This window comes from Rhinopithecus bieti, unplaced genomic scaffold, assembly GCF_001698545.2.
Source record: "Rhinopithecus bieti isolate Rb0 unplaced genomic scaffold, ASM169854v2 scaffold_30775, whole genome shotgun sequence".
Taxonomy (NCBI): domain Eukaryota; kingdom Metazoa; phylum Chordata; class Mammalia; order Primates; family Cercopithecidae; genus Rhinopithecus; species Rhinopithecus bieti.
This window is the reverse complement of record NW_016813906.1, coordinates 1,160,769-1,184,811: the sequence shown is the minus strand read 5'-3', so window position 1 is coordinate 1,184,811 and position 24,043 is coordinate 1,160,769. Positions and strand designations below refer to the sequence as shown.

At 43.3% G+C, this 24,043-nt stretch overlaps 2 pseudogenes across 1 annotated transcript; both read right to left on the bottom strand.

Annotated features, from left to right (window-relative positions):
• Positions 1-963: 963 nt before the first annotated feature.
• LOC108513356 (interferon-induced transmembrane protein 3 pseudogene) lies at positions 964-1,619 on the bottom strand (annotated as a pseudogene). The gene has a single exon (XR_001880867.1). The product of XR_001880867.1 is annotated as an interferon-induced transmembrane protein 3 pseudogene (transcript).
• A 1,221-nt stretch (positions 1,620-2,840) lies between these two features.
• LOC108513355 (interferon-induced transmembrane protein 1 pseudogene) overlaps positions 2,841-24,043 on the bottom strand; it is a 68,573-nt pseudogene continuing 47,370 nt past the window's right edge.

Below are 24,043 nucleotides of genomic sequence, written 5' to 3'. Positions count from 1 at the left end.
TAGTATTTGCATATAACCAATGCATATTCTCCTGTGTATTTCTTTTTCTTTCTTTCTTTTCTCTCTTTTTTTTTTTTTTTTTTTTTTTTTGAGAAAAAGTCTCACTCTGTCACCCAGGCTGGAGTGTAGTGGTGCAATCTCAGGTCACTGCAACCTCCACCTCCCAGGTTCAAGCGATTCTCCTGCCTCAGCCTCCCGAGTAGCTGAGACTACAGGTGTATGTCATCACACCCGGCTAACTTGTATTTTTAGTAGAGACGGGGTTTTGCCATGTTAGCCAGGCTGGTCTTGAACTCCTGACCTCAAGTGATCCACCTGCCTCAGCCTCCCAGAGTGCTGGGATTACAGGCATGAGCCACTGCATCTGGCTTGTGTACTTTAAATCATAGCTAAATTACTGATATCATACCTAATACAATGCAAATGCTATATAAATAGTTGTTATACTTTATTGTTTGTCATTCTTGCTATGATGACAAGAAAATTCTGTACATGTTCAGTACAAACATAATTTTTTTCTGAATATTTCTGATCCACAGTTGGTTGACTCCATGTACACGGAACCCACGGATATGGAGAGCCAATAGATATTGGCAAATAGATGGTATTTAAACCCACATGACCGCATGCCACCCAAGAGAATGTAAGTAGAGAAGAAAAAAGGACTGAGCCCGAGGGCACACAACAGTTAGAGGTGAGAAGGAGATGCCAGAAAAGGACACCGAGAGACGGCAGGAAAGACAGAGAGGGCTTCAAGGAGAAGGGATTAATCATATCAAATCCTACTGAGAATTTAAGTAAGATAAGGCTTGAGAGTTGTCCAGTGGATTAGGCAAAGTTTTGACCTTGATAAGAACAGTTTCAGCAAAGTGGCAGGGGTAAAAGTCTGGTTGAAGTGGGTTGAGAGAATAAAGACCTCTGGGCTGAATGTGGAGGACTGAACAGCTGCATTTCTTTCTTTCTTTCTTTTTTCCAGGAACACTTGCACTTTATTGAATGCCATTGTAGAAAAGTATGTGAGAATAAAGGGCTGATAAAAAACTCAGGCCCAGGGTGTAGGGCCTGCGGTGGACAGCAAGTAACTGGGCGCTACTGCTGACCTTGGAGATTCTTTACCGTTTGAGAAATTGCTTGGAATATTATCATAGAGCTACTGGTGAAAAGGATGATGAGTGCTGTGGTCACATGGATGTCCAGGATAAGGGTACAAATGTTCAGGCGCTTGGCAGTGGAGGCATAGGCCTGGGCCCCGCTCAGGTCACCAACCATCTTCCTGTCCCTAGACTTCACGGAGTAGGTGAATGCTATGAAGCCCCCGTAGCACCAGTTCATGAAGAGGGACCAGATGACGTGGTCAGGCACAGCGGTCTCACTGTGGATGTGGATCATGGTGGATGTTGGGGGAGCAGGGTTGTGGGGCACCCTCAGCACAGCCACCTCCTGCTCCTCCTTGAGCATTTCGTAGTTGAGGAGTGGCCGCTGTTGGCGAGAGTGAAGATCTCTGGATCTTCAGAGCGTCTGGACAGCGTGGTTCATGGTTTCCAGGGAAGATCAGCTGTGGTCAGGATGGTGGGATGCTTCTCCAGCTGCATTTATTTCTGTTTCCTCTTGAATTCTCACTAAAATGACAACAGTGTTTAAAATGCATAAACCTATGGAACAGAGAAAACAAGAGCAGTGATAGGAGAATACGAGAGATGTCAGTACAATTTTGGAATCTAGAAAGTAGATGGATGAGGCCGGGCACAGTGGCTCACACATGCAATCTCAGCACTTTGGAAGGCTGAGGCGGGTGGATCGCCTGAGGTCAGGAGTTCAAGACCAGCCTGGCCAACCTGGTGAAACCCCGTCTCTACTAAAAATATAAAAAATTAGCTGGGTGTGGTGGCGTGTGCCTGTAGTCCCAGCTACTTAGGAGGCTAAGGCAGGAGACTCACTTGAACCTGGGAGGCAGAGGTTGCAGTGAGCCGAGATTACGCCACTGCACTCCAGTCAATGCAACAGAGCGAAACTCCATCTAAGAAAAGAGAAAAGCAAAAAGAAAAGAAAATAGATGGATGAGTTGTAAGTGACTCAAAAGCCTGAAAAAAATTTAAAGTTGAGGATCTATAGTCTAGAGGAGCAAGAAGTAGTCTAATTCGGCCGGGTGCAGTGGCTCATGCCTGTAATCCCAACACTTTGGGAGGCCGAGGTGGGTGGATCACGAGTTCAGGAGATCGAGACCATCCTGGCTAACACGGTGAAACTCCGTCTCTACTAAAAAATACAAAAAATTAGCCAGGTGTGGTGGCGGGCGCCTGTAGTCCCAGCTACTCGGGAGGCTGAGACAGGAGAATGGTGTGAACCTAGGAGGCGGATCTTGCAGTGAGCCGAGATTGCACTACTGCACTCCAGCCTGGGCGACAAAGCGAGACTCCATCTCAAAANTTGAGAAAAGTCTCACTCTGTCACCCAGGCTGGAGTGTAGTGGTGCAATCTCAGGTCACTGCAACCTCCACCTCCCAGGTTCAAGCGATTCTCCTGCCTCAGCCTCCCGAGTAGCTGAGACTACAGGTGTATGTCATCACACCCGGCTAACTTGTATTTTAGTAGAGACGGGGTTTTGCCATGTTAGCCAGGCTGGTCTTGAACTCCTGACCTCAAGTGATCCACCTGCCTCAGCCTCCCAGAGTGCTGGGATTACAGGCATGAGCCACTGCATCTGGCTTGTGTACTTTAAATCATAGCTAAATTACTGATATCATACCTAATACAATGCAAATGCTATATAAATAGTTGTTATACTTTATTGTTTGTCATTCTTGCTATGATGACAAGAAAATTCTGTACATGTTCAGTACAAACATAATTTTTTTCTGAATATTTCTGATCCACAGTTGGTTGACTCCATGTACACGGAACCCACGGATATGGAGAGCCAATAGATATTGGCAAATAGATGGTATTTAAACCCACATGACCGCATGCCACCCAAGAGAATGTAAGTAGAGAAGAAAAAAGGACTGAGCCCGAGGGCACACAACAGTTAGAGGTGAGAAGGAGATGCCAGAAAAGGACACCGAGAGACGGCAGGAAAGACAGAGAGGGCTTCAAGGAGAAGGGATTAATCATATCAAATCCTACTGAGAATTTAAGTAAGATAAGGCTTGAGAGTTGTCCAGTGGATTAGGCAAAGTTTTGACCTTGATAAGAACAGTTTCAGCAAAGTGGCAGGGGTAAAAGTCTGGTTGAAGTGGGTTGAGAGAATAAAGACCTCTGGGCTGAATGTGGAGGACTGAACAGCTGCATTTCTTTCTTTCTTTCTTTTTTCCAGGAACACTTGCACTTTATTGAATGCCATTGTAGAAAAGTATGTGAGAATAAAGGGCTGATAAAAAACTCAGGCCCAGGGTGTAGGGCCTGCGGTGGACAGCAAGTAACTGGGCGCTACTGCTGACCTTGGAGATTCTTTACCGTTTGAGAAATTGCTTGGAATATTATCATAGAGCTACTGGTGAAAAGGATGATGAGTGCTGTGGTCACATGGATGTCCAGGATAAGGGTACAAATGTTCAGGCGCTTGGCAGTGGAGGCATAGGCCTGGGCCCCGCTCAGGTCACCAACCATCTTCCTGTCCCTAGACTTCACGGAGTAGGTGAATGCTATGAAGCCCCGTAGCACCAGTTCATGAAGAGGGACCAGATGACGTGGTCAGGCACAGCGGTCTCACTGTGGATGTGGATCATGGTGGATGTTGGGGAGCAGGGTTGTGGGGCACCCTCAGCACAGCCACCTCCTGCTCCTCCTTGAGCATTTCGTAGTTGAGGAGTGGCCGCTGTTGGCGAGAGTGAAGATCTCTGGATCTTCAGAGCGTCTGGACAGCGTGGTTCATGGTTTCCAGGGAAGATCAGCTGTGGTCAGGATGGTGGGATGCTTCTCCAGCTGCATTTATTTCTGTTTCCTCTTGAATTCTCACTAAAATGACAACAGTGTTTAAAATGCATAAACCTATGGAACAGAGAAAACAAGAGCAGTGATAGGAGAATACGAGAGATGTCAGTACAATTTTGGAATCTAGAAAGTAGATGGATGAGGCCGGGCACAGTGGCTCACACATGCAATCTCAGCACTTTGGAAGGCTGAGGCGGGTGGATCGCCTGAGGTCAGGAGTTCAAGACCAGCCTGGCCAACCTGGTGAAACCCCGTCTCTACTAAAATATAAAAAATTAGCTGGGTGTGGTGGCGTGTGCCTGTAGTCCCAGCTACTTAGGAGGCTAAGGCAGGAGACTCACTTGAACCTGGGAGGCAGAGGTTGCAGTGAGCCGAGATTACGCCACTGCACTCCAGTCAATGCAACAGAGCGAAACTCCATCTAAGAAAAGAGAAAAGCAAAAGAAAAGAAAATAGATGGATGAGTTGTAAGTGACTCAAAAGCCTGAAAAAAATTTAAAGTTGAGGATCTATAGTCTAGAGGAGCAAGAAGTAGTCTAATTCGGCCGGGTGCAGTGGCTCATGCCTGTAATCCCAACACTTTGGGAGGCCGAGGTGGGTGGATCACGAGTTCAGGAGATCGAGACCATCCTGGCTAACACGGTGAAACTCCGTCTCTACTAAAAAATACAAAAAATTAGCCAGGTGTGGTGGCGGGCGCCTGTAGTCCCAGCTACTCGGGAGGCTGAGACAGGAGAATGGTGTGAACCTAGGAGGCGGATCTTGCAGTGAGCCGAGATTGCACTACTGCACTCCAGCCTGGGCGACAAAGCGAGACTCCATCTCAAAAAAACAAACAAACAAAAAGAAGTGGTCTAATTCATACCAAAGAACCTCAAGAGTTGAAGGTACCAAGTACTTGGGAAGGTGAGGTTGCGGGAAGGTGAGGTTGCTAGAAGGAGATGAAAGCAGGAATGAGTGAAAATCTTCATAGGAAGAAAAAGACTCCTAGATCCTCTCCTCACCCCCACACAGCTGGGTGACTGTCCCTCTACCACCCAATCAAAAAACTAGAACCTCAGCCAGGCCTGGTGGCTCATGCCTGTAATCCCAGCACTTTGGGAGACTGAGGCAGGTGGATCATTTGAGGTTGTGAGTTCAAGACCAGCCTGGCCAACATGGTGAAACCCATTTCTACTAAAACACGGGAAAAAAAAAAAAAAAAATAGCTGCACGTGGTGGTGTGTTCCTGTAATCCCAGCTACTCAGGAGGCTGAGGCAGGAGAATAGCTTGAGCCTGGGAGGCAGAGGTTGCAGGGAGCAGAAATCGTGGCACTGCATTCCAGCCTGGGCAATAGAGTAAGACTCAAAAAGAAGGAAGGAAGGAAGGAAGGAAGGAAGGCAGGAAGGAAGGAAGGAAGGAAGGGAGAGAAACTGAAAGGAGACATAGATCTCAATACAATAATAGTAAGGGACTTTAATATCCCACTTTCAACAATCCAGACAGAAAATTAATAAAGGACCTGAAGAAATAGAAAATCTAAACAGATCAATAATGAGTATAAAGATTGAATCAGTAATAAAAAGTCTCCTACCAAAGAAAGNGGAGGGAAAGATTGGAAGGATGATAAGAAAAAACAGGGTAAAAAGATCAGTTTCTCATTGAAAGAGAGAGGAAGAAGAAAGAGAGAGAGAGAGAGAGGGAGGGAGGGAGGGAGGGAGAAGGAAGGAGAAAGAAATATTGGGAGGATGATAAGAAGAAACAGAGGGTATAAAGACCAACTCCTTATCTCCCACAACAGGAAGTCAATATATAACGCATAAAACTAAAAAATCAAGAAGCAGCAGTACATATGTTATCTGGGGAAAAAAAATAGAGATAAAGAAAACCTAAAGAAACAGTTTAAAAATGGAAAGAAGTTGCTTCTGGGGGGAAGGCATTGGATAATCCTTTTTATTCTAAGCGTTTTAAAACTGTTTGATTTTAATTTTTTTACATATTTATAACTATTTACATGACTTTTGAAACAATACATGTACAGCATTGATAAAATACATTTTAATGTCTAAAAAATAAAGCAAAAGAAAGTAAGAGATGAGATAGAGGAGACAAGTAAAGATGCAACAGGTCTATTGAAAAGTCTGGACTTAGTGTAGACAACAAGCAGCTTTAATTTTCTTCCATTGTTGCTTTCAATCACTTTCCAATTGAATTTCATTTTCCTGTTACTTAATGAAATATTGAGCAGATTTCCTAACTTTCTGGTGCCTTTGACTACTAACACCATCGCATTTTAAGTGCTAATCTCATCAATAATTTTAATCTCGTTCCCACCCACTCCCACAAGGCAACTGGCTTTTGGAGTTGGAGTGTGGACCTGGAGGAGTCTCTTCTTTTCAACTCCTGCTGCCAATTTCCTGAGGTGGGATACCTGACCTTGGCTCAGACCTCTTCCACCCGCTAAGCTTCCCCTCCTGCTTCATCCCTGACAGTCCTGGTTGGTGAGCTCAAAACCTTTCCTTAGGTTTCCTTGAATCACAAAAACTAACACTCCCAACAAGGAGGACAAGCTGCCTGCTGCAGCCTCCCCTCTGCCTGACCATCCCCCAGCTCCCATGTCCCCCATTCAGATGGGCAGAGGGAGACAGATGCCCAGCTGGAGAAAGAACATCATCCCCTCCACTCGCAGTCACAGTGGATCTCTGGGACTCCTCACTTGCTTTACAGGAGGAAAATGAAGGGCACAGCTCTCCCCACTAGGCTGACAGTCGGTGTGATCCCTCTATTTGTTTCTTTTTAATATAAACTAAGAATTGATAGGAAAAGGGAAGTGACAGCTGGGAGAAACAGAGACAGTTAAACCATCTCTTAATACACTTAATTGTCTCCATCTTTGGCCCTCATCAGTTCCAGGACCACAGAGAAAGTCCCACCCAATACAGTATTTCAGGATTTTTTGGAGTGTTGCTGTTGAGAGAAGCACAGAAATGGAGCCATTGCTGGAGGAGGATATGGGAATCAGAGAGGCATTTCCTTTATTTATTTCTTTATCTTACTTTCCTTTTATTTCTTCCTTCTTTTTTTCCTTCCTTTCTTTTTTTTAGGTTGGAATGTAGTGGCACAATCATACCTTGTTGCAGCCTCAGGTGAGCACCACTACACCTAGCTAATTTTTTTCATTATTTTTGTATAGACGGAGTCTCGCTATGTTGCCCAAGCTGATCTCAAACTCGGCCTCAAGTGATTTTCCTGTCTTGGCCTCCCAATCCCAAAGGGCTGGGATTACAAGCATGAGCCACCATGCTGGGCCCGGGGAGGTATTCTCTTGACTGGGAAGTATTGCCACATGTTTGTACACTGATGGGAATAACCCAGTAGTGGAGGGCAGATAATGACACAGAGGAAGGGGATGATTGCAAGAGCAAGTCCTTGAGCAGGCAAGAAGGCATGGACCAGGGAGTGCACAGTGCCAGCAATAGGAGCAAGGATGGGACATTCATCGCAGCTCTCCAGAAGGCAGAGCATAGGTGGCTACCAATGAAGGTACATTTGAAGATTCTGAATCATTCTCTGCTGATTGTTTTCATTTCTTTAGTGAAAAAAGGAAACACAAGCCAAGTGTAGTGGCACACACCTGTAGTCTCAGCTATTTGGGAAGCTGAGGCAGAAGGATGTCTTGAACCCAGGAGTTCCAGGTTACAGTGAGCTATGATCGCACCACTGCACTCCAGCCTAGGCAACAGAGTGAGACTCCATCTCGAAAAATAAAAATAAAAAATCATGCCTGTAATCCCAGAACTTTGGGAGGCAGAGGTGGGTGGATCTCTTGAGGTCAGGAGTTCAAGACCAGCCTAGCCAACATGGTAAAACCTCATCTCTACTAAAAATACAAAAATTAGCTGGGTGTGGTGGCGCATGTCTATAACCCCAGCTACTCAGGAGGCTGAGACAGAGAATTGCTTGAACCTGGGAGGCGGAGATTGCAGTGAGCCAAGATCACGCCATTGCACTCCAGCCTGAGCGACAGAGCAAGACTCCATCTTGAACTCCTGACCTCAAGTGATCCACTCACCTTGGCCTCCCAAAGTGCTGGGATTACAGGTGTGAGCCAATGTGCCCTGCCAAGACTCTGTCTCAAAAAATAAAACAATAAAGATAAAAAATAAATAATAAATAAATAAAATGAAAATAAAAAGAGACAAAAGGAGCCAGGCCAACAGCGAAGACTGAGAAGGAGAGAGGTGATATTGAAAGTTTGATGACAGAGGAAAAGCTATAATGTAGTCATTTCAAAGGAGGAGAACAACTCGACTATGGCAATAAGCTGGACAACTGGACGAGGCTGTGGGCTCCTGACATTCACCATCCTATGTGGGCTTCTCTCCACCCACAGCCAGCTGCTCAGGTGCAGGCAGGGAATGGAGGGTGAAGGGTGCTAAGTTCATCAGAGTTGGGGTTTTGCCAGGGAAGTGTGGATGGAGAGAGAGGCAGGTGTATTGAATGTCATATCAGGGTGTGATGTCAGGGATGAACCATGGAATCCAAACTGATCAAGGTGGGAAGTAGGTAGGCAAGGAGGTCATAGGAAAGTGGGTAATTGAGGGGAAGTCGGTGGACTGGGGTCCCAGTGGGAGGAATGCTGGAGCATGTCAAGAGACTGAACATTTGGTGGTTTTCCTGGGATTTCCTCCACACCATGACACACTTGTTCCCACTGTTCTTGCTGTAATTCCCTAGCACTGCCTCACTTACGATCTTTCTGTGGGCCCCCTTTATGTTAGGTTAGTAGCCTCTGATACCTCAGATGTATGCCTGCCTCAACCTCTCTGATATGTGAGATTCATAGCTTCCCCAGACCTACCTCACTTTCATTAGGGAGGAAACCTATTTTCTTTCCTCATTATCCATTTTCTTTGTTTTTTTGTTTTTGTTGTTGTTGTTGTTGTTTTAAGATGGAGTCTTACTCTGTCTCCCAGGCTGGAGTGCAATGGTGCGATCTCGGCTTACTGCAACCTCTGCCTCCCGGGTTCAAGTGATTCTCCTGTCTCAGCCTCCCAAGTAGTGGGACTACAGGCGTGCACCATCACACCTAGCTAATTTTTGTAATTTTAGTAGAGACGGAGTTTCACCATGTTGGCCAGGCTGGCCTCGAACTCCTGATCTCAGGTGATCCATCCACCTCAACCTCCCAAAGTGCTGGGATTACAGGCATGAGCCACCGTGCCCAGACTCATTATCCATTTTCTTCCTGTCTCTTGGTTCTCTTTCTTCCTAACATCCACCTTTGTCTCCATGGGCCACCCAGAGGCCTCGTAGAAACTTTCTCTCTCCAACCAACCCATTGACTCCTCTCCCTGTGGTGCCTCCCACACCACCATGGTTGTGTCCTAGTTTTTCTATTGACTTCTTTTCAAATTTTTGTTCATCAGATTAGAACAAGAAGAGGTTGCAGATAAAGTTTACAGGGGAAGGGTGTGACCACCATCCTCTTTACAGGAAATAAGTGGCAGTCGTAAATAATTAATCCAGGCTGCAGCCAGGAACGGTGGCTCACGCCTGTAATCCAAACACTTTGGGAGGCCGAGGCAGGCGGATCACGAGGTCAGGAGATCAAGACCATCCTGGCTAACACAGTGAAACCCTGTCTCTACTAAAAAAAAATACAAAAATTACCCGGGTGTGGTGGCAGCTGCCTGTAGTCCCAGCTTCTCAGGAGGCTGAGGCAGGAGAATGGCGTGAATCTGGGAAGCAGAGCTTGCAGTGAGCCGAGATCGTGCCACTGCACTCCAGCATGGGCAACAGAGCCAGACTCCGTCTCCAAAAAAAAAAAAAAAAATTAGAGAATTAATCCACTCTATAATACCTAATGTAGCCAGAGAGAGAGAGAGCATTGTCTGTGTGTATCTCCTATGGTAGTAGAATTCCCCAGGGCCTGGCTTGCTTGGCAAGGGGCTAATGCAGGGCAATAGCCAACAATAGCTGGCTCTGGGTGTCCACTTAAATGTCCCAAAACTCATAAGGAATCATGAGTTATTAATATGGCAAGAGGATGAAAGAGATTTGTTTCTGCACATGCCCGAGATCCCCCTGGCTTCAAGTTTTCCAAATTTGCTTTAAAATAATTGTTCTGTTTTCTATAATAGCAACAATTTTATTGCAGCAAAGATGGTTCATTGTGTCTGCTATGGTTTGACTGTGTCCTCTCCAAAATGTAGCTGCTGAAACTTAATGGCCAATATGGTTTGGCTCTGTGTCCCCACCCAAATCTCATGTCAAATTGTAATTCCCCATGTTAGGGAGGGACCTGGTGGGAGGTGATTGAATCATGGGGGAGAATTTTCCCCTTGCTCTTCTCATGATAGTAAGTGAGTTCTCATGAGATTTGGTTGTTTAAAAGTGTGTTGCACGTCCCGCCCCCCCCCCCCCACTCTCTCTCTCCTGTTGCCATCTAAAGACGTGCTTGCTTCCCCTTTGCCCTTCCCCAATGATTGTACGTTTCCTGTGGCCTCCCCAGCCATGCTGCCTGTACAGCCTGTGGAACTGTGAACCAATTAAATCTCTTTTCTTTATAAATTACCTAGGCTCAGGTAGTTCTTTATAGCAGTGTGAGAATGGATTAATACAATGGCCAATTGATAGTATTAAGAGCTGGGCCTTTAAGAGGTGAGTAGGCCATGTAGGCTTCTTCCTCATGAATGGGATTAAGGATCTTATAAAGGAAGCCACACACAGCATTCCTCCCCTCCATAGCATACAGCAACAAGGCACCATCTTGGAATCAAAGAGCAACCTTCACCAGACAACCAAACCTGCTGGTACCTTGATCTTCAACTTCCCAACTATGAAAACTGTGAGAAATAAATTTCTGTTCTTTATAAATTACCCAGTCTCAGGTATGTTGTTATAGCAACACAAACAGCTAAGATAACATTTCAAAATGTATTCTCTTCTTTTTAAATAATAGCACCCCTAATTTTTAGCTGGACACATGGGTATCCAAAATAAAAACCAGACTCATTTGTAGCTAGGTGTGGTCATAAATCTGAATCCTGAGCACAATGGGGTGTGATTTCTGATCATACCCTTAAAAGTAAGGGATGGGTCTTTCCTTCCCCTTTTTCTTGCCTCTAGCCCTCTGCTTGGAATGGCAAAGAAACAGGGCGGAAGAAGCCAAGGTCTCTGCATGATCTTGTGGATCAGAGCCACTATACCTGCCCTGGACCATCTTCACAAGACAGAAATAAACTTCCATCTTGTTCAGCACACTGTTACTTTGGGGCTCTGTTACCTTCACCTGAGATTGTATCCTAATACCTTCATCCTTCTCTTTCTTTAGCTATATAGGTGACAGACACGTACAAAATGCCTAATGCATGCTTTCCTCTGTCCATCCTTCATTCCATTATTGAATCCATCATTAATAAGATTGTCACCTTGGTGATTTTCTTCTTAATAATAGAGCATTTAAGATTTATATCAGGCTGAGCATGGTGGCTCACACCTGTAATCCCAACACTCTGGGTGACTAAGACAGGCAGATCACCTGAGGTCAGGAGTTCAAGACCAGCCTGGCCAATGTAGTGAAACCCCATCTCTATTAAAAATATAAAAATTAGCTGGGCATAGTGGTGGGCGCCTGTGATCCCAGCTACTCGGGAGACTGAGGCAGGAGAATCACTTGAACCTGGGAGGTGGAGGTGCAGTGAGCCAAGATCTCGCCAATGCACTCCAGCCTGGGTGACAGAACAAGACTCTGTCTCCAAAAAAAAAGTATATCAAAGATAAGGCTGAATTTTCTTTCTGAATTTCTGGAGTCTGCAGTTGCAGTGACTAGATCCTATTCCCAAGCTTATGGTGATAAATGAGTGTCTTTGATGTCTTTGGGTAAGTTAGATAGCAAATACTGGAGTAATTGAACAATATTTTTTGAATAGTAATCTTTTTTTTTTTTTTTTTTTTTTTTGAGACGGAGTCTCGCTCAGTCACCCAGGTTGGAGTGCAGTGGCGCGATCCCGGCTCACTGCAAGCTCCGCCTCCCGGGTTCACGCCATTCTCCTGCCTCAGCCTCCCAAGTAGCTGGGACTACAAGTGCTCACCGCCACGCCCGGCTAATTTTTTTGCATTTTTAGTAGAGACAGGGTTTCACCGTGTTAGCCAGGATGGTCTCGATCTCCTGACCTTGTGATCTGCCCGTCTCGGCCTCCCAAAGTGCTGGGATTACAGGCTTGAGCCACCGCGCCCGGCTTGAATAGTAATCTTTAAACAGAACTAGTTGTATTTAATTCTGAGTATTCCAATAGAAATGGTTTCCTTTACAGTATGCCATCTTGCCCTTTCCCCATTTGTATTGTTATTGCTAAACCACCCCCATTTTAATTATCATTTAATTATCTTCATCTACAGCTGAGTGCCCCCCTTCTGTTGGAAAGCTTATTTTATACAAACCAAACCATGGGTAATTACCTATCAAAAGCAGATTTATCTAAATTCCCACTGAAACTAGATGAAGCAGTTCCCTTAAGTCATAAAATCATTCAAAATTAGATCCAGGAAAAAAGGCCGATATTGAATTTGAATTTATAGAATACCAACAACATTATAGGTACCATCGGGAATCAATGCTTATTCATATTCCCTGCTAGGGGAGTATAGAATCTTAGTTCTAAATTCATCCTCCAGGATATAAATTGTGGCAGGTACTGTAGGTGGACTCATTCACCACCTTTTCCCAGCCCACGTTATCTTGCCTTTATCTACTATACTGGAGAGACCAGACACGGTGGCTCATACCTGTAATCCCAACACTTTGGAAGGCTGAGGCGGATAGGTCACGAGGTCAGGGGTTCAAGACCAGCCTGGCCAACATAGCGAAACTCCATCTCTACTGAAAATACAATAATTAGCCAGGTGTGGTGGCAGGCACCGGTAGTCCCAGCTACTTGGGAGGCTGAGGCAAGAGAATTGCTTGAACCCGGGAGATGGGCTGCAGTGAGCGGAGAACACGCCATTGCACTCTAGCCTGGGCAACAGACCAAGACTCCATCTCAAAGAAAAAAAATTTAAAAGACTGCAGAAAAAAATTAAAACCTCATTTTCTCAGCACCACCCCATTCCCTTGCAGTAAGGACACACCATGTGACACAGGTCCTGTCAGTGAGACACATGTACAAATCCCCTATTTAAAAACATAAACTAGCCTGGTGTGGTGGCTCACCCCTGTGCTCCCAGCACTTTCGGAGGCCGAAGTGGGCAGATCACTTGAGGACAGGAGTGCAAGACCAACCTGGCCAATATGGTGAAACCTTGTCTCTACTGAAAATACAAAAATTAGCCGGGCGTGGTGGCACACACTTGTAATCCCAGCTACTCGAAAGGCTGAGGCAGGAGAATCACTTGAACCTAGGAGATGGAGGTTGCAGTGAGCCAAGACTGTACCACTGCACTTCAGCTGGGGCCACAGTCAGACTCCATCTCAAAAGAATAAAAACACGAATTACCAGAATTTCCACTCCCAGGTATGTTCCCAAAAAAATTGAAAGCAGGGACTCTAACAAATCCTTGTTCACACCAATATTCATTGCAGCATTACTCATGATAGCCAAAAGGTGGAAACACCCCGTGTAGATGGATGGATAAACAAAACGTGGTCTACACCCTATGATGGAATATTATTTAACCACAAACAGGAAAGAAATTCTGCTACATGCTACAATAGGGATAAACTTTAGAAACAATTATGCTAAGTGAAATAAACTCGACACAGAAAGACAAATACTGCATTATTCCAATTATACGAGGCACCAAGAACACACAAATACATAGAGACAGAAAGTCGAATAGAAGTTACCAGGGGCTGGGAGGAAGGAGGAATGGGAAGTTGTTGAATGAGTATGGAGCTTCTGTTTGCAATGATGAACCACTTCTGGAATAGACAGTGCTGGTGGCTGCACAACACTGTGAATGTGTATAATACCACTCAATCGTACACTCAAAATGGTTACAGCAGTAAATGTTTTATTATGTATGTTTTACTACAAAAAAATACAAATTTTTAAATCCTTATGCTTATTTTCTACCTAACAAATTGTTAGTCTGGGTCTCTCAATCCTATATTTTGTATAAAGATTCCATGTTACTGACTTTAAATAGGATTCTAGCTTACTACTGAAGGTGTTTTGAAGGCAGTTCATTTTACCTGAGGCTAACTAGAAGTAAAACCAATAATAAATAATGACAGGCCAGGCGCAGTGGCTCACGCCTGTAATCCCAGTACTTTGGAAAGCCAAGGCAGGTGGATCACTTGAGGTCAGGAGTTCAAGACCAGCCTGACCAACGTGGTGAAACCCTGTCTCTACTAAACATACAAAAAAAAAAAAAAATAGCCAGGCGTGGTGGCGGGCACCTGTAATCCCAGCTACTCATGAGGCTGAGGCAGGAGAATCGCTTGAACCCGGGAAGCAGATGTTGCAGTGAGCCAAGATCACGCCATGGCACTCCAGCCTGGGCACAAGAGTTAAACTCCATCTCAAATAAATAAATAAATACAGAGGTCTGTGGCTCCCTAAATATCTGCTTTGCTTCCCCATCTTGAAGACATGGAGAACAGAAGGGATCTGGAGAGAAAGAGGAGGAAATATGTGCAACCTTCCATCTGGTGCTGACCAAGGCCGGAGCACCCATAGGAGGCAGGAGATGCCTGTGGCAGATGATCAGGAAGGAGGGATATTCTTTCCAGAAGCTTCAGATGCTCCTCCATTTGGAGGTGTCTTACCACAAGATTTAACCTGCCTAGTTGGGAATCACGTTGATGACATGTGGTGCTAGCCAGAAGTAGAAGCAGCTTCTCCTCCCCACCCCACCCTACCCTCACCTCCTCTGGACTCTGGACCCCTGCTTGACACAAGGTTTTTACTTGGTAATAATAATTAACTAACATTTGTGGAGTGCTTCCTTTGCCAGGCACTGCTATAAGCATTTAACACATATTACCTCATTTGAATCTTGTAAGATTCTTATAAGGTAGATATTATTATTATTATTATTTCCATTTTATAAATGAGGAAATGGGAGTAAAAAAAGTTCAACTGTCCAAGGTTGCAGATTACAAGTGGCAGAGCCAGGATTCAAACCCAGTCTGACCCCAGTTCCCTCTTGCTTAAGCATTACTTTGTGCTGCTTCTTGTTATCCTACAGATAATTTTCTTCTCTGAGTAGTATCTCAGTTTCCAGCTGTGTTTTAACTTCAAAATATTTTTAGCTAGTATCCTCTCTGCCATCGTCATAGGTTTACAGAGAAACAAAAATAATGTCTCTGTGTGTGTGTGATTATAAAAATCAAATAACTTTCTATTTCATAATTATATTAATTATGGTAACATTAGCAGCTGTTATGGTTACAACCCCAAAGTTTTCATTTGCCTAACACAACGAAAGACTAATTCTTGCTAAAGTGCAAAATAGGTGTTCCTAATCAGAGGATGACTCTCTCCTGACACAGGCTTCCAACTTATGGCTTCCCCTTCTAGGAAAGTCAGAGATTCTAAGGACGTCATGCTCTTCTGCATCAAGCAGGAAAGAGAAAGAACATGGAGGCTTATCTGTAGAAGGTCATTATGGTCCAGGCCTGGAAGAGGCACTCATCACATGAGTTCACATCCCATTCTCCAGAACTCAGTAACATGGCCACACCTAGCTGCAAAGAAAGCTGGCAAATCTCAGTCGGGTGCGGTGGCTCATACCTGTAATTCCAGCACTTTGAGATGCTGAGTGGGGCAGACATACTTGAGGTCAGGAGCTCAAGACCAACCTGGGCAACATAGTGAAAACCCATCTCTACTAAAAAATACAAAACTTGGCAGGGTACAGTGGCTCACGCCTGTAATCCCAGCACTTTGGAAGGCCGAGGCGGGCAGATCACCTGAGGTCAGGAGTTCGAAACCAGCCTGGCCAACATGGTGAAACCCCGTCTCTACTAAAAATACAAAAAATTAGCCAAGCATGGTGGTGGGCGCCTATAATCCCAACTACTTGGGAGGCTGAGGCAGGAGAATTGCTTAAACTCAGGAGGCGGAGGTTGCAATGAGCTGAGATCGCGCCACTGCACTCCAGCCTAGGCAACAGAGTAAGACTCCTTCTGAAAAATAAAAGAAAGAAAGCTGGCAAATCTCAACCAGTTGTGCATGCAGGGAAACGAGAAAATAAGTTTTGGGTGAACACAAATGGTAGTCTTCCATGATAGCCTTCCCATCCAACAATGCATTTGCCTAGGTAATGTTTTCAGAACTCTTCTGAGCCAGAGACTCGAGTCATTGCAAACTGTCTTGGGTAGGTAAAATGGACCACCAATAAGTGAAGACTTTGCCTAAAACTCCTCTCGAATGCATCTATCATTACATACCCTTACGCCTATTTTATTTTATTTTATTTTATTTTATTTTATTTTGTTTTATTTTTTGTGTTAGGGTCTCACTCTGTCACCCAAGTTGGAGTGCAGTGGCATGATCTCGGCTCACTGCAACCTCTGCCTCACGGGTTCAAGTGATTCTCCTGCCTCAGCTTCCCTAGTAGCTGGGATTACTGGTGTGCACCACCACACCCAGCTAATTTTTGTATTTTTAGTAGAGATGGGGTTTCACCATGTAGAGCAGGCTAGTCTAGAACTCCTGACCTCAAGTTATCTGCCTGCCTCGGTCTCCCAAAGTGCTGGGATTGCAGGCATGAGCCATGGTGCCTGGCCCTTTATGCCTTTTTTAACCTTACAGATTAAAAAACCACAAGTATGGCTGGGCTTGGTGGCTCACTTCTATAATCCCAGCACTTTGCAAGGGAAGCAGATTGCCTGAGTCCAGGAGTTCCAGACCAGCCTGGGCAACATGGCGAAACCCCGTCTCTAAAAAAAATACAAAACTTACCCGCCTGTAGTTCCAGCTGCTCGGAAGGCTGAGGTGGGAGGATCACTTGAGCCTGGGAAGTCAAGGCTGCAGTGAGCTGTGATCATGCCACTGTACTCCAACATGGCTGACAGAGTGAGACCCTGTCTCTAAATAAATAAGTAAATAAAATGAAAATGAAAAACCACAAGTAACATGACAGTTTGAAGCTTTCACTGATTACTCCCATAGAGAGGTATCAGCTAAGGTCCAGAAGATTTAACCAAGCACAGGCTCCCCAGCTATCAACACTTTTGAGAAGTGTTTTGATACCTTTTGATAATGTTTGTGGGCAAACATTATCTTATGATAGATCACAATCTCAAGGAGCAGGAAATGGGGCTATTATTTTAGCCCCTTTTCTGTTTAACCTATACTTTAATAGATGGATATGACTTTTAGGTTACCTGAATGCATGTCTATATGTCACACTAGATAAAGAGGGGATGATAATGTGGCTTCTGTATCAAAACTAGGAATGACCCCAAAGAGCACTTGGTCTAAATGTCTATGACCAGAAGAAAATGTACCCCTCTAATGAAGTGAGATGATGGTTGAGATAAATTAAGGCACGCATGGCTTTTAAAACATGTTAGCAGCATACGATGACTTTAAAAAGAAAAAACCCATTCCTTAAAGACCTAGCATGAAATATACATAAAGCGACTTGATACTTGCCAAAAACATCACTTGCAACTATGCCCAAAATATGTACATATTTAAGTAAGGACCAACAGGCAACATTCAAAAACAAAAAGAGTAACCACTATGCTCAGGCAACATGATTATGAGTGGTTTATTTTCTCCTTTTAACATTTTCTCTAATATTTTTACATCTTACTGTTAACCATTTGTTTCCCATTTATTGCAAAAGAACAAAGTAAAAGAAGAATCCTTTCCCGTTCTTAACACAGCTGTAAGAAGCCTTCCATTCTTCAGTAAGAGACAGTCACCATTTTCATCGAGACTGGCAGAGTAATTAGTTCTAAAGTGAAGTGCAGAATTTTTAAAAATTATAGTCCCCTGATCAAAACTGGGGGAAATTAATTTTTTAAAGCATGAGAAAAGAACACTTTCCTAGAGGATACACAAGCACTGGTCAGTCTTTTCCTAACACTGAGGATGCCCAAAATCTGCTACTCTGACCAGCACTTTCATTATTAAGAAGCTGAGAGGTGAGGCTACTCTTTGACTTAGAGAATATTTTATTGGCAGAAGCTCCGAAGAGATCCTTTCTTTAAATATTCACTGTGTTCAGCGTACCCTATTACCTCAGGGATTTACTGAGAAATCCAAGAAAGTCTGTTTTGCATCCTTAGGCAAAGGTTAGCTATTTCAGGGGGTTGGTGTATGTGATGTGTTTTCTTATGGAAACCATAATTCTGTCCCTGAAAACCCCTTTTTTCTGCAAGGTCTTTTAAACTTCCTGAATATCTTTGAGATTCTTAAGCTCATCAGTGAGTATCAAAAAGTGCCACCTGCATCCAAACACACAATTTCTCACCTTCATTAAAATACCTGCCTTCATTACTATATTAGATCCCAGAGAATCTTTGTCTCACTGGATATCACCTTAAAATCCAAGAAGATGTAGGACATTTGAAGCTTCCCTGAGAAGTCAAGTTAGAAATTCAGGGCTCTCTCCTTTATTTATTATTTTTTATTTTATTTTATTTTTATTTTTATTTTTTTGAGGCAGAGTCTTGCTCTGTTGCCCAGGCTGGAGTTGGGTGGCACGATCTCTGCTCACTGCAACCTCTGCCTCCCAGATTCAAGCGATTCTCCTGCCTCAGCCTCCTGAGTAGCTGGGATTACAGGTGTGCACCACTACACCCAGCTAATTTTTGTATTTTTGGTAGAGATAGAGTTTCACCATGTTGGCCAGGCTGGTGGAATCTGCCTGCGTCAGCCTCCCAAAGTGCTAGGATTACAGGCATGAGCCACTGCACCAGGCCTGAATGTCTAACAAATGTAACACCACTATAAACACCAACTGTGTGGCCAGGCTATGCATGCACTTACTTTTGAAAAGAGCTTTCCCAGGAGGGAGCTGTTTTGTTCTCATTGAACAGAACAGAGTTCTTCCAGGAAGAAGACAGAATTTAGACAATGAAAGCTGAAATGTTAAAAAATTTCTACTAAATCAAATAATCTTCAACTAGGAAACAATAAAATATACAAAAGTCATATGCAGATACCACAGTTTAAAGTGAACCATCAATATTTTGCCAGCTATACCTAATGACATATTTTGATTATCAGTTACTTTCCATTCAAACTGTAAATCTTTTTCTAAGAATGAAAGAACTAAAAACATGAGAGAATCTGGCCATCTCTAACAGTAACAGATTATGATACTTAACTACAAACTTGTGTTAGATAACTTTGATCTACACTGGACACCTGGGATGTAGAATATATTTCATATTTTGTTATTAATGATCATCCAGAGATAGTCTAGAAATTGTTTTCTAGTATCTATGTCTTGTTTTTCAGACTAATACAATCCAAGATTGTTCTAAAGATGCTTAATTGCAGTAAACCAGAGATTTATACGAAATTTTCCTCATTCAATCCAAATATGTATATGATATTTCTACTGTAAACTGGGATAAAAGCAGGTTTAACCACTTTAGTTTTAACTTTACTCTTTGCTTTTCACTAAAATGATAGAGCTGTATAGTAAAATTGTACTATTTCTCATCAGTATTATCATTTGTTACTAGCGAGAAGTTCTTTAATATCAAATGTGTTTTGGAAGAAGAGGGGCCAGTATTTTAAAGATAACTTTTTAAAGGGACATTGAATCTAACTCAAATTGAAATTTCTAAACTTATTCTTTACTTTCCCTACCCAGAAATATCCCCTAGAGATCAAACCCATTCATAAAAAGAAAAATGCGAATTACAATCACACTGCAATGCTGAAATATATATTTTTACCTATAAAATGTACAAATATAAACAGATTTGGTCATATACTGTGTTACAAGTATGGGAAACCAGGCACTGTTATATTTTACTTAACAGGAGAGGAAATTGATATAACCTCTATAAAGAACAATTAGACAATAGATAAGTATTTTAAATGCAGAAACCATTTGGCTGAGAAATTGAACTTCCAGGGACTTAATATACAGATATGCTTGCACACATGCAAAATGACGTATGCACAAAGCTATTCATTGAAGCACTGTTTGAAATAGCAAAGGACTGGAACAACCCAAGCACAATGGAATACTGTGCCACCACTAAAAAAAAAAAAAAAAAAAAAAAAGCATAAATCTATATATAAAAATTTGGGCCAGGCGTGGTGGCTCACGTCTGTAATCCCAACAGTTTGGGAGGCCAAGGCAGGTGGATCACCTGAGGTCAGGAGTTCAAGACCAGCCTGACCAACGTGGCAAAACCCTGTCTCTACTAAAAATACAAAATTAGCCAGGCGTGGTGGCACGCGCCTGTAATCTCAGCTACTCCAGAGGCTGAGGCAAGAGAACAGCTTGAACCCAGGAGGCATAGGTTGCAGTAAGCTGAGATTGCGCCATGGCACTCCAACCTGGGCAACAAGAGCGAAACTCAGTCTCAAAAAAGAAAAGAAAAGAAAAGAAAAAGAAAAAGAAAAAAGAATTTGGTAGGACCTCTAAGCAAGGTGCAAAAGAATGTATACAGTATGGTAGCATTTGTGTAAGAGACAAAAATGGTATGTATGTAGTGCCTCTGTAATGTGTCAGCTTGACTAGAATTCCCGGGAACTACATTTCCCAGAATTCCTTTCCCAATTTGTTTCCAGTTAAAGTGGGCCTCCGGAGACACTTCTGCATGAGGTTTCAGAAGCAGAAGTGAAACAAAGCCATTTTAATTTTTTGCGGAAAAGGTGGAAGCAGGCGCTTTTGTAGTTCACACACAATGTTGTGTATCTGTTGGCTCATCTCTTTGGCATGGAGAGCATCAGCTGGCCTTCAACCACTTCACCTTCCCCTGGATTCTTCTTCAGCAAGCGTCTCCAACTCTGGGCTCAGATGTGTGCTTTGTTTTTCGTTTTGTTTTGTTTTTTGTTTTTGAGATGGAGTCTCGCTCTGTCACCCAGGCTGAAGTGCAGTGGCACAATCTCGGCTCACTACAACCTCCACCTCCCAGGTTCAAGCAATTCTTCTGCCTCAGCCTCCCGAGTAGCTGGGATTACCAGTGCCCACCACCACGCCCGGCTAATTTTTGTATTTTTAGTAGAGATGGGGTTTCACCATGTTGGCCAGGCTGGTCTTGAACTCCTGACCTCAAGTGATCCGCCCACCTCAGCCTCCCAAAGTGATGGGATTACAGGAGTGAGCCACCGCCCCCGGCCAGATAGAGGTTTTATATGAGGGACTGGCTCACTTGAGTATGGAGCAGTCCCTTGATCTGCAGTCTGTAAGCTGGAGGCCCGGGGAAAGTTGGTGGTGTAGTTTCAGTCCAAGCTCCAAAGCCTGAGAACCAGGGGCCAATAGTGTAAGCCCCAGTCTGAGTTTTATAGATACAGAGATAGAGATAGATTGATGATTGGTAGATAGATAGATAGATAGATAGATAGATAGATAGATAGGTCCTATTGGTTCTGTTTTTCTGAAGAACCCTAACTAATACTTAGGGTTTCTCTGTCTATAATCAGCCTAGGCAAATATAAAAGAGAACAAAGCTCATACACTGGTCCTCATGTGTCCTTTGTCCTTTGCTTTTTCTACCACTCTCTGTCAAAGTACCTCATTTGTTGGGACACTTAAGATGTATAACACCAAAAGGCATTGGGATGCCCTAAGAGAACGAGTCCCTCTTAAGGCCTTTATGTAAAGCATACATAACCAACTGTGTAATCAGCATCAAGTAGACACTTTCAAAGGTAGCTCATCTCTCAATGGTTTGTTCAGTCCCACTGAGATCAAGCATCCTGCATATAATCAGAGTTCCTTGAGGGTTCGGGACTTTGGAAATAATACAATCACTTTCAAGAACCAAAATAAGACTTGTGGTAAAGATGATCATCATTAATAACTGTATAACTCTTTACAATGTTCAAAGTACTTATATATACACTGTCTCATTTCTGATTTATATATTAATAGAAAATATTAATTGCTGTATATCTTCATTGTGCAAAAATTTCAACATACTCTAGTCACTCCTGAGGGACCATCATTAATCCCATTCTACAAATGAAGACATTGAGGTTTAAAGACATTGAGACTTACCCAATATATTCAAGTAAGTATCACAATTAAGACTCGAGCCTAGCTGGGCACAGTGGCTCACACCTGTAATCCCAGCATTTTGGGAGGCCAAGGCAGGTGGATCACTTGAAATCAGGAGTTCGAGACCAGCCTGACCAACATGGTGAAACCCCATCTCTACTAAAAATACAAAAAAAAAAAAAAAAATTAGCTCTGCTTGGTGGCACATGCCTGTAATCCCAGCTACTTGGGAGGCTGAGACAGGAGAATCACTTGAACCCAGGAGATGGAGGTTGCAGTGAGCCAAAATCACACCATTGTACTCTAGCCTAGGCAACAAAAGGCAAACCCTGTCTCAAAAAAAAAAGACTTGAGCCCAGACCCACCTGAGTCCATGCTCTTCACTAGTTCACAGTACTCTTTCTCACTATAGTCCTGTGAAGGTGGTAGGGTTGATTTTTTTATTATACTCATTTCACAAAAAGTAAGGCCCCACAAAGAATATGACTTGCCAAGGCCATGTAGCTATGACAAAGTAGAAATCAATAAGAATGTCTGACTTTATATCTCACACTCTGGTTTACTTAACCCCAGCTGCTTGTTATAAGTATATATAAATGCATTCTTGTTTGATATGTATTACTTGCAGAGGATTGATAAATTTTTCCATGAGTAGCTGGAAGCAAAATCTATAAACTGTTTTGATCTTCAATAGCTCGTGTGTGTGTGTGTGTGTGTGTGTGTGTGTGTGTGTGTGAAGTTCTCACTATGTTGTACAGGCTGGTTTCAAACTCCTGAGCTCAAGGGATCCTCCCGCCTCAGCCTACCAAAGTGCTAAGGTTATAGGCATGAGCCACCATGTCCAGCCTTTTTTTTTTTTTTTTTTTTTTTCTTTTGTCCTGGACATATGTAGTTTATTTCCTAGGTATCTCGATGAGCCTTGAGGTTGGCAAAGAAGTTCTCAGACTCCTCTTGCAATATCCCTGAGTCTAACTATCGTATAGTTCCCTGCTCCCACTGATGTCCCTTAGACCAAGCTTTCATAGCGGCATCTTCTCTCCTTCTTACCTCTCGATCTTACCACCTTTGGCAAGGATTGCTTTCTGTTCAGTGCCCCTCTTTGTGCTACTTCTGCATTCGTGTTAGCTTCTAAAATACATTTCAAGCTTCTGAATTTTAGGCAATAAGTCTCAGATTTGTTCACAGTCAGAACACTAGAAAACATTGCTATTAAGGAAGTAAATTAGGGAATCGAAATGGCAAGCCAGGAATTCAAGAGTAAGGAGCAATCTCTAAACAATGAAATGGGAGTAGAGTCCTACGTCAATAACTGAGACAAGACCTGTCAGTTTGCTTTTTAAAACTTTTTTTAAATATTTGATACGAATATTAAAGCACATAGAACAACATACTGAACACCTGAGTGCCTATCCCTTCCCACAATTTTTCTAAAACTAATGAAAGCATCAATTTCAAGATTCAAGAACCACTGCAGACTGTGCACAATGGTTCACGCCTATAACCCCAACACTTGAGGCCAAGGAGGAAGAGTCACATGAGCCCAGGGGTTCAACACCAGCCTGGGCAACATGGCAAGACTCGTCATTACAAAATTTAAAAATTAAGTAAATAATAAAACTGAACCCCTACACGGGCCAAATAAAATAAATATTAATGGCCAGGTGCAGTGGCTCACACCTTTGGGATCCAGCACTTTGGGAGGCCGAGGTGGACAGATCACCTGAGGTTGGGTGTTTGAGACCAGTCTGACCAACATGGAGAAACCCCATCTCTACTATAAATACAAAATTAGCCAGGCATGGTGGTGCACACCTGTAATCCCAGCTACTTGGGAGGCTGAGGCAGGAGAATTGCTGGAACCCAGGAGACGGAGGTTGTGGTGAGCCGAGATCACACCATTGCACTCCAGCCTAGGCAACAAGAGTGAAACTCTGTCTCAAAAAAACAAAATAAGTAAGTAAATAAATAATTTTTTTTTTTTTT